Source organism: Oryctolagus cuniculus, chromosome 5, assembly GCF_051225735.1.
Source record: "Oryctolagus cuniculus isolate XC-2025 breed Fujian yellow rabbit chromosome 5, ASM5122573v1, whole genome shotgun sequence".
In the NCBI taxonomy this organism is placed as follows: Eukaryota; Metazoa; Chordata; class Mammalia; order Lagomorpha; family Leporidae; genus Oryctolagus; species Oryctolagus cuniculus.
In genome coordinates, this window is record NC_142871.1 from 140821345 (window position 1) to 140833248 (window position 11904).

At 40.4% G+C, this 11904-nt stretch overlaps 1 pseudogene; it reads left to right on the forward strand.

The window, feature by feature from the left end:
* The first annotated feature begins 10076 nt into the window (after window positions 1–10076).
* LOC100349502 (adiponectin receptor protein 1 pseudogene) lies at window positions 10077–11237 on the forward strand (annotated as a pseudogene).
* The last annotated feature ends 667 nt before the right edge of the window (window positions 11238–11904 follow it).

Sequence of the window (11904 nt, forward strand, 5' to 3'; positions counted from 1 at the left end):
GCTGAACAGAATATACCTCCGTTCTGAATAAAAAAAGAGAGAGATTTACCATGCTAAACCTGGGTGTGTCACCTTAGGCATGCCCTTAACCCTAGAAAACTGAACAGAGCTCTCTGGCCACACCCACTACAAGCCTCTAGAGATTTACTGAAAAGCAGACATTCTACTTATCTACAGAGTCATAGTAAGATAAAAGCCACACAGCAAAAGAAAAGAAGATGAAGAAGAAGGAGAAGAAGAAGAAACCAGTGGGCATCTCCACAAATGTTGAGCAACAAACGCAACCATCCAAGAAATAAGAATAAGGAAGGCAACATTTTGATGCTCCCAAAGGAACACAACACTACAATTCAATACTAGATTATTAAGATGATGAGATAGAAGAAATGCAAGAAATGGAACTCAAAAATTGATCATTAGAATACATTGAAGTAGTCAAAAGCAAACACATGAACTATTGAAATCCATGCAGGACATGAAAGAAAATCTCTCCCATGACATTAAGATCTTAAAGTGGAATCAAAATGAAATGAAGAATTGAATAGAACAAATAAATGCAGCGGAGACTCATAAAAACAGAATCAGTGAGGCATAAGAGAGACTATCAGACTTAGAAGACAAAGCACAGGAAAGTATACAGTCAAGAAGAGGAAATTAGAAAACTAAAAACCACTGTTGGGAATTTACAGGATACTATTAAAAAACCCAACATTCGGGTTCTAGGAGTTCCTGAAGGCATGGAGAGGGAGAACGGATTAGAAGGCCTTTTTAGTGAAATAATAGCAGAAAACTTCCTGGGTTTTGAGAAAGAAAGGAACACCCAAGTACAAGGAAGCACACAGAATTCCCAATAAACATGACAAGAAAATATCCCCACCATGACACATTGTAATCAAACTCACCACAGTGAAACATAAAGAGAAGATTCTAAAACGCACAAGAGAGAAACGTCAGATTACTTTCAGAGGATCTCCAATTAGACTCACAGCAGACTTCTCTTTAGAAACCATGCAGGCTAGGAAAGAATGGCAAGATATAGCCCAAGTCCTAAGAGAAAAAACTGTCATCCAGAATATTATACCCTTCAAAGCTCTCATTTGTGATTGAAGGTGAAATAAAGACTTTTCAAAGCAAACAGAAATTGAAAGAATTTGTCATACCTGTCCAGCCCTGCAAAAGATGCTTAAGGATGTGTAACACACAGAAACACAGAAACATGGTCATAAATATGAAAGAAAGCAAAGGAAGAAAATCTCTTAGTAAAAGATCAAAGGGAGTTCGAAGAATAATAGGAATATCTTTGGAAAAATGTAGGACAAAGTCATTACTTATCAATAGTCACATTGAATGTAAATGGCCTCAACTCCCCAGTTAAAAGACACAGACTGGCTGAATGGATTAAAAAAACAAAACCTATCTATCTACTTGCTGCCTACAAGAAACACATCTTTCCAACAAAGATGCAAGCAAACTGAAAATGAAAGGATGAAAAAGATATTCCATGTCAACAGAAACCAAAAAAGAGCTGGCATAGCCATCTTAATATCAGACAGAATAGACTTCAACACAAAAACTGTTAAGGAACAAAACCCATCTATTTGCTGCTTCCAAGAAACACATCTTTCCAACAAAGATCCATACAGACTGAAAGTGAAAGGCTGGAAAAAGATATACCATGCCAACAGAAATGAAAAAAGAGCGGGCGTAGCCATCTTAATATCAGACAACATAAAATTTACCACAAAAACTGTTAAGAGAGACAAAGAGGGGCACTATATAATGATTAAGGGATCAATTCAACAGGAAAATATAACAATTATCAATGTATATGCACCTAACTACAGGGCACCGGTTTATCTAAAAGATTTGTTAAGGGACTTAAAGGGAGGCTTAGACCCCAATACAATAGTACTGGGGGACTTTAATACTCCACTCTCAGAAATAGACAGATCAACAGGACAGAAGATCAACAAGGATACAGTAGATTTAAACGACACTATAGCCCAAATGGATCTAACAGATATATACAGAACTTTCAATCCTACAGCTAAGGATTTTACATTCTTCTCAGCAGTACATGGAACCTTCTCTAGGATTGACCACATACTAGGCCATAAAGCAAGTCTCAGCAAATTCAAAAGAATTAGAATCATACCATGCAGCTTCTCAGACCATAAAGGAATGAAGTTGGAAATTAGCAACTCAGGAATCCCTAGAGCATATGCAAACACATGGAGATTGAACAACATGCTCCTGAATGAACAATGGGTCATTCAAGAAATCAAAAGAAAAATCAGAAACTTTCTGGAAGTAAATGAGGATAACAGCACAACATACCAAAACTTATCGGACGCAGCAAAAGCAGTGTTAAGAGGAAAGCTTATAGCAATAGGTGCCTACATCAAGAAATTAGAAAGGCACCAAATAGATGAGCTTTCAATGCATCTCAAGGATCTAGAAAATCTACAGCAAACCAGACCCAACTCTAGCAGGAGAAGAGAAATAATTAAAATCAGAGAAGAAATCAATAGGATTGAATCAAGAAAAACATTACAAAAAATCAGCCAAACGAGGAGCTGGTTTTTTGAAAAAAATAAACAAAATTGACACCCCATTGGCCCAACTAACTAAAAAAAGAAGAGAAAAGACCCAAATCAATAAAATCAGAGATGAAAAAGGACACGTAACAACAGACACCACAGCAATAAAAAGAATCATCAGAAATTACTACAAGAACTTGTATGGCAGCAAACAGGAAAACCTATCAGAAATGGATAGATTCCTGGACACATGCAACCTACCTACATTGAACCAGGAAGATAACAAAAACCTAAACAGACCCATAACTGAGACAGAAATTGAAACAGTAATAAAGGCCCTCCCAACAAAGAAAAGCCCAGGACCAGATGGATTCAATGCTGAATTCTACCAGACATTTAAAGAAGAACTAACTCCAATTCTTCTCAAACTATTCAGAACAATTGAAAAAGAGGGAGTGCTCCCAAATTCTTTCTATGAAGCCAGCATCACCTTAATTCCTAAGCCGGAAAAAGATGCAGCATTGAAAGAGAATTACAGACCAATATCCCTGATGAACATAGATGCAAAATTCCTCAATAAAATTCTCGCCAATAGAATGCAACAACACATCAGAAAGATCATCCACCCAGACCAAGTGGGATTTATCCCTGGTATGCAGGGATGGTTCAACATTCGCAAATCAATCAATGTGATTCACCACATTAACAGACTGCAGAAGAAAAACCATATGATTATCTCAATAGATGCCGAGAAAGCATTTAATAAAATCCAACACCCGTTCATGATGAAAACTCTAAGCAAACTGGGTATGGAAGGAACATTCCTCAATACAATCAAAGCAATCTATGAAAAACCCACAGCCAACATCCTATTGAATGGAGAAAAGTTGGAAGCACTTACACTGAGATCTGGTACCAGACAGGGATGCCCACTCTCACCACTGCTATTCAATATAGTTCTGGAAGTTCTAGCCAGAGCTACTAGGCAAGAAAAAGAAATGAAAGGGATACAAATTGGGAAGGAAGAACTCAAACTATCCCTCTTTGCAGATGATATGATTCTTTACTTAGGGGACCCAAAGAACTCTACTAGGAGACTATTGGAACTCATAGAAGAGTTTGGCAAAGTAGCAGAGTATAAAATCAATGCACAAAAATCAAGAGCCTTTGTATACACAGGCAATGACATGGCTGAGGAAGAACTTTTAAGATCAATCCCATTTATAATAGCAACAAAAAAAATCAAATACCTTGGAATAAACTTAACCAAGGATGTTAAAGATCTCTACGATGAATATTAGAAAACCTTAAAGAAAGAAATAGAAGAGGATACCAAGAAATGGAAAAATCTTCCATGCTCATGGATTGGAAGAATCAATATCATCAAAATGTCCATTCTCCCAAAAGCAATTTATACATTCAATGCAATACCAATCAAAATACCAAAGACATTCTTCTCAGATCTGGAAAAAATGGTGCTGAAATTTATATGGAGGCACAAGAGACCTTGAATAGCTAAAGCAATCTTGTACAACAAAAACAAAGCTGGAGGCATCACAATACCAGATTTCAGGACATACTACAGGGCAGTTGTAATCAAAACAGCATGGTACTGGTACAGAAACAGATGGATAGACCAATGGAACAGAATTGAAACACCAGAAATCAATCCAAACAACTACAGCCAACTCATATTTGATCAAGGATCTAAAACCAATTCCTGGAGCAAGGACAGTCTATTCAATAAATGGTGCTGGGAAAATTGGATTTCCATGTGCAGAACCATGAAGCAAGACCCCTACCTTACACCTTACACAAAAATCCACTCAACATGGATTAAAGACCTAAATCTACAACCTGACACCATCAAGTTATTAGAGAACATTGGAGAAACCCTTCAAGATATTGGCACAGGCAAAGAATTTCTGGAAAAGACCCGGGAGGCACAGGCAGCCAAAGCCAAAATCAACTATTGGGATTGCATCAAATTGAGAAGTTTCTGTACTGCAAATGGAACAGTCAGGAGAGTGAAGAGACAACCGACAGAATGGGAAAGAATATTTGCAAACTATGCAACAGATAAAGGGTTAATAACCAGAATCTACAAAGAGATCAAGAAACTCCACAAAAACAAAACCAACAACCCACTTAAGAGATGGGCCAAGGACCTTAATAGACATTTTTCAAAAGAGGAAATCCAAATGGCCAACAGGCACATGAAAAAATGTTCAAGGTCATTAGCAATCAGGGAAATGCAAATCAAAACCACAGTGAGGTTTCACCTCACCCCGGTTAGAATGGCTCACATGCAGAAATCTACCAATAACAAATGCTGGCAAGGATGTGGGGAAAAAGGGATACTAACCCACTGTTGGTGGGAATGCAAACTGGTCAAGCCACTGTGGAAGTCAGTCTGGAGATTCCTCAGAAATCTGAATATAACCCTAACGTTTGACCCAGCCATCCACTGCTTGGAATTTACCCAAAGGAAATTAAATTGGCAAACAAAAAAGCAGTCTGCACCCTAATGTTTATTGCAGCACAATTCACAATAGCCAAGACCTGGAACCAACCTAAATGCCCATCAACGGTAGACTGGATAAAGAAATTATGGGATATGTACTCTTTAGAATACTATACCTCAGTAAGAAACAACGAAATCCAGCCATTTGCAACAAAATGGAGGAATCTGGAACACATCATGCTGAGTGAAATAAGCCAGTCCCAAAGTGACAAATACCATATGTTCTCCCTGATTGGTGACAACTGACTGAACTCCAAAAAGGAAACCTGTTAAAGTGAAATGGACACTATGAGAAACGGTGACTTGATCAGCATAGCCCTGACTGTTAATGAACAACTTAATACATTATCCCTCTTAGTATTTTTTTTGTCTGTTCTACTTAATATGACTGGTTTAATTCTGTAATTAATACACAGTTATTCTTAAGTGTTGAAAATTAACTGAAATGTGATCCCTGTTAAACATAAGAGTGGGAATAAGAGATGGAAGAGATGTACAATTTGGGACATGCTCAAGCTGACTTGCCCCAAATGGTAGAGTTAGAAACATACCAGGGACTCCAATTTAATCCCATCAAGGTGGCATGTACCAATGCCATCTCACTTGTCCAAGTTATCAATTTCAGTTCACAATTGATCATAATGAAAGGACTAAGAGTCAAAGAGAGCACAGAAACAAGTCTAGTACCTGCTAATACTAACCGATAGAATAAATATAGGGGAGAGTGATCCAACATGGGAAGCGAGATACTCAGCAGACTCACAGAATGGCGAATGTCCTAAACAGCACTCTGGCCTCAGAATCAGCCCTAAAGGCATTCGGATCTGGCTGAAAAGCCCATGAGAGTATTTCAGGCATGGAAAGCCAAGACACTCTGGCAAAAAAAAAAGAAAAACCCTAAATGAAAGATCTCTGTGAATCTCCACTTTGACTATGACCTTGTCTAAACAAGATAAGAGTCAGAGAACTCAAGGGGCTTCCATAGCCTTGGAAACTCATTACTGGAGCATGGGGAGATTACTGAGGCCATAAACAGGAGTGTCAATTGGTAAAGTCAACAACAGGAGTCACTGTGCACTTACTCCTCATGTAGGATCTCTATCCTTAATGTGCTGTACATTGAGTCTTAATGCTATAAGGAGTACTCAAACAGTATATTTCACTTTGTGTTTCTATGGGGGTGCAAACTTGAAATCTTTACTTAATGTATGCTAAACTGATCTTCTGTAAAAAAAAAAGAAGAAGAAATTATCAATTCCCAACTTGACTCTCACTGGGATTAAACATGACAATAGGTCATATCTGATTTCATCATCATTTAAAAAATCATCTATTATTTTTCACTTTATGTTTCTGTGTGGGAGCAAACTGTTGAAATCTTTACTTAATGTATGCTAAACTGATCTTCTGTAGATAAAGAGAATTGAAAATGAATCCTCATGTGAATGGAAGGGGAGAGGGAGTGGGAAAGGGGAGGGTTGTGGGTAGGAGGGACGTTATGTGGGGGAAGCCATTGTAATCCATAAGCCGTACTTTGGAAATTTATATTCATTAAATAAAAGTTAAAAAAAAGAGACAAAGAAGGGAACTATATAATAATTAAGGGATCAATTCAACAGAAAGATGTAACTATTATAAATGTATATGAACCCAATTACAGGGCACCTGGCTATTTGAAAGAAATGTTACGATTTAAAGGGAGACTGAGACTCAACTACAATAGTATTGGTGAACTTTAACACTCCACCTTCAGCAATGGACAGATCAGCCAGTCAGAAAATCAGCAAGGAAACAGATTTAATTGACAGTATAGACCAAATAGACCTCCTAACAGATATCTACAGAACTTTTCATCCTACATTTGCAGAGTACACATTCTTCTCAGCAATGCATGGAACTTTTTTTTTAACTTTTATTTAATGAATATAAATTTCCAAAGTATGGCTTATGGATTACAATGGCTTCCCCCCCATAATGTCCCTCCACCCACAACCTTCCCCTTTCCCACTCCCTCTCCCCTGCCATTCACATCAAGATTCATTTTCGATTCTCTTTATATACAGAAGATCAGTTGAGCATACATTAAGTAAAGATTTCAACAGTTTGCTCCCACACAGAAACATAAAGTGAAAAATACTGTTTGAGTACTAGTTATAGCATTAAATCTCAATGTACAGCACACTAAGGACAAAGATCCTACATGAGGAGTAAGTGCACAGTGACTCCTGTTGTTGACTTTACCAATTGACACTCTTGTTTATGGCATCAGTAATCACCCTAGGCTCTTGTCATGAGCTGCCAAGGCTATGGAAGCCCCCTGAGTTCATCGACTCTGATCATATTTAGACAAGGCCATGGTTAAAGTGGAAGTTCTCTCCTCCCTTCAGAAAAAGGTACCTCCTTCTTTGATGACCCGTTCTTTCCACTTGGATCTCAGTCGTGGAGATCTTTCATTTAGTTTTTTTTTTCCCCAGAGTGTCTTGGCTTTCCATGCCTGAAATACTCTCATGGGCTTTTCAGCCGGATCCGCATGCCTTAAGGGCTGATTCTGAGGCCAGAGTGCTGTTTAGGACATCTAATTCATGAAAATTTTTCTAGGATTGACTACATAATAGGCCATATAGCAAGTCTCAGCTAATTCAAAAGAATCGAAATTACACCATGCATCTTCTCAGACCACAATGGAATGAAGCTGGAAATCAGCAACTCAGGAATCTCCAGAGCATATGAAAACACATGGATACTGAACAACATGCTCCTGAATGAACAACAGGTCATGGAAGAAACCAAAAGAAAAATCAAAAACTGTCTGGAAACAAATGAAGATAACAGCACAACATATGCTCCAACGTGGGAAGGAGGCCACACAGCAGACTCATAGAAGGACAAATACCCTAAACATCACCCTGGCCTCAGAATCAGCCCTTAAGGCATTCTGATCTGGCTAAAAAGCCCCTGAGAGTGTTTCAGGCTTGGAAAGCCAAGACACTTAGGTAAAAAATGACCTACATGAAAGATCTCTGTGATTGAGATCCCAGTGGAAAGAAGGGGCCATCAAAGAAGGAGGTACCTTTCTCTGAAGGGAGGAGAGAACTTCCATTTTGATTATGGCTCTGTCTAAATAATGTCGGAGTTTGTGAACTCAAGAAGCTTCCATATCCTTGGCAACTCATGACAAGAAACTCAGGTGATCGCTAACATCATAAATACGAGTGTCAATTGTCAAATAAACCACAGAAGTCACTGTGCACTTGTTCCTCATGTGGGACCTCTCCTTAATGTGATGTACTATGAGAATTAATGGTAAAAGTAGTCTTCGAACAGTACTTTAAACTTTGGGTATCTATATGGGTGCAACCTTTGAAATCTTTACTTAGTATAGAGTTTATCTTCTGTATATAATGATAATGAACAATGCAGAATTGGATGCGAGAGGCTGTAGACATGAGACAATTTGGGGGTGGGAGGGCAGGTATTGGGGGAAGAACTGCTATAATCCAAAAGTTGTATTTATGAAATTTATATTTATTAAATAAAAGCTTTCTATAAAAAGGAGACTGGATCAGAAGGAGAGTAGCTGGGACTTTAACTGGCAACCCAATATGGGATGTGGGCAAACCAGCAGCAGCTTACCGCACTGTACCACAACACCTGCCCTTAATGATGATTCTTGTAGTACAGTCAGAGCACACAGTAAGGAGTGTGCTCATCCTCTGGGCTCTGGATAGTGTACATGTCATGGAGAGTGAACATACTTGGGAATGTGTGCCCACTCTGAATGGTGAAAAAACCACCTCCCAATAACAGACTGTAGACTGAGCTCCACAACATAGAGGTCCTGCCCTTCCCTCTGATAGTGGCCACAGTTTCTGTGCCATGGTCACACTGGGTATTAGTTTGGATACTTCCACCAACCTGGAACACTTGCCTGGGATTTCTGGCACCAACCTGCATTCCATAGTCCACCTAACACAGCAGGCAATGCGTGGACTCCCTTGGACCTTTGATCTGAGCTTTCCATGCTACAGCTAGCACAGCACACATACACTCATTTGGGGCTTTGGCCTGGGATTTCTGCGTCCTGAATAGTGCAGTAGACAGTGTGTTCAAACAAGTCTTTGGCCTGGCCTTACCATGCCATACCCAACCCAGCACTCCATTCACTTGCTAGGGTGTGTGGCTTAGAGTTTCTGTGCTCTGCCCGTGTCTAGTGTGGGTTTCAGAGAGTCAAAGCCTCCCATGGAAGCTGACAAATTCCTGTGTCCCAGCATTAATACGTTGCAGCTTGCTTATGACTATGGCCTGAGGTTTCTGCACCCAATGAAGCTCAGCATGAAGCCCTGCAGAGACTGGCATATGACTTTTTTTGCTGAACCAGAGCCAAAGTCATCATCATGGATACATCCATTCTCTTATAGCATTTGTGGGACCCACCTCCTCCACCCAGCATTAGTGCTACTTTTGGGAATCAGAAGTTGGGCATTGTCTGGAGTCCATGAGACTGTTGCACTCCTGGGGTAGTGCTGGTCTTGCATTTCCAGCTCATCATCAGGGTGGTGACTGGGAATCTGTGTGAAAGGCTTATGTACAGCATCAGCAGGACTTGTGCCAACATCTGGGAAGGTTGTGATTCCAGCTCCTCCCTCAGAAGATGGCTGAGGATGCATGTGATTGGGATCCTAGCAGCCATATGGAGCCAAAGGAATGCCCCAGATACTTACTGCTGCTATCATTAATTATAACAAAAAATATACAGAGACTATACCAAAGATTCCGAGTGGAACTAAAGCCAAGGCAATTTCCCAACTTGATGCCTAAATGCCTATCTTTAGGAAAAAGTCTTCAAATAACAAAAGTCAACTTCTAAAAGTTATAAAAGAATAGAGAAGGTCTGGCCAAGATGGCAGTATAGCAACAGGATGTTACGAGTCACAAAATAGATAGCCTCCTGAGCCTGAGAGACCCTGACCTTCCTGCAAGCTGATGCTGCATGTTACTGTGGTACTGGCCTGATGTCTTTCCACAAAGGATCTGTGGTGGCACAGGGCAATGAGGCACCTGCCAGTAACAGGAAAGCAGACTCAATAGAGCTGACTGAAATGGGACCTCTGTTAGAAGAAAAGGGCAAATGAGCAATCATCAGCCAATACAAAGCTGAAGAAGAGCAAACATGCCCAGTGACCCAGGAAGAAGAGGAGGTTTGGGTGTGGACACTGCCCTTGCAGGGGCACAATGCCATGGAGAAGATGGAGGAGCTCATATACAAGGTCTGGGAGGGACGTTTAGGGGTCATCCTGTATGTTGTGCTGCATGACTGGCTGAAGGACAATGACTACTTGCTTCATAGCCACAGACCACCCTTACCCTTCTTCCAGGCCTACTTCAAGAGCATCATTTGCATCCATAGAGAAACTGCCAATATCTGGACTCATCTGCTTGGTTTTGTGCTGTTTCTCTTTTTGAGAATCTTGACCATGCTCAGACCAAATTTATACTTCATGTATTCCACTTGCAATGCACAGACATATGCACTTCATGGCCTCCCTTCAGGAGAAGGTGTGTTCTGGATGTTCTTTTTGGGTGCCGTGCTCTGCCTCAGTTTCTCCTGGCTGTTCCACACCATCAATTGTCATTCAGAGAACGTCTCTTGGACTTTTTCCAAACTGGACCATTTAGGGATTGCTCCACTGATTATGGGGAGCTTTGTTACCTGGCTCTATTACTCCTTCTACTGCTCCCCACAGCCACAGCTTATCTACATTTCCATCATCTGTGTCCTGGGTATTTCCACCATCATTGTGGCATTGTGGGACCTTTTTGCCACCCCTAAGCAATGGCAGACAAGAGAAGCTGTGTTCCTGGGACTTGGTTTGAGTGGTATCATGCCCACCATGCACTTTATTATCACTGAAGGCTCTATCAAGGCCACCACGGTGGGCCAGATAGGCTGTTTCTTCCTCATGGTTGTGATGTACATCACCAGAGCTGGCCTTTATGCTGTGCAAATTCCTGAGTACTTCTTTCCTGGAAAATTTGACATTTGGTTCCAGTCTCTTCAGATTTTCCACTTCCTGGTGGTGGCAGCAGCCTTTGTTCACTTCTACAGGGTCTCTGAGCTTCAGGAATTCTGTTACTTCCTAGAAGGTGACTGTACAGATGACTCCCTTCTCTGAGCCTTCCCACCTGAGGGGTAAAGGAGGAACTTCCAAAGTGCTTTTAAAATAACTTCTCTGCTGAAGTGAGAGGAAGAGTGTGAGTTGTCTGTTTATAGAAGAAACCTCTTAGAGAATTCAGTATCAGCTGAGCCGCAGTCCACTGTAACCCCACTGGGCAATACACTTGCATTTCCTTTCTGCTAGCTGGGGAGGGTGGCAATGGGTCGACCTTGCTGTCCTCCTCCTCAGCATGGCAGTTGCTGGACTTTCACAGAAGCAGAATTTTGAAGCTCATGTTGAGATTTTACCCCCTCCTATAACCATTTTGGGGAAAAAGTTATGGACTGGGACTCTAAAGAATTTTTTTGGAAGAAAATGTCCCTCCCTTATCCCATCCTTTTTTGTAACCTGGATTATGACAGGCCATCATTTTTGTAGCACATTTTTCAAAAACAAGTAGAGCCTGGCCCTATCCTTCTAGGGCCCCGATTTGCTTATATAGCAGGAAGAATAAAGATACCAACTTGTACCTAACCAAGCTAATCATAGAGGTGTGTCTAGGCTTCAGATAACTTGAGCTTTAATTTTTTTCTTGGCAGAGTAATGGAAGTGTAAAATGGGGAAAGATATTTAATATTTAGTACTAAGCTTTAAGAGAAACCTACTATCATTTCTATGTATCTTG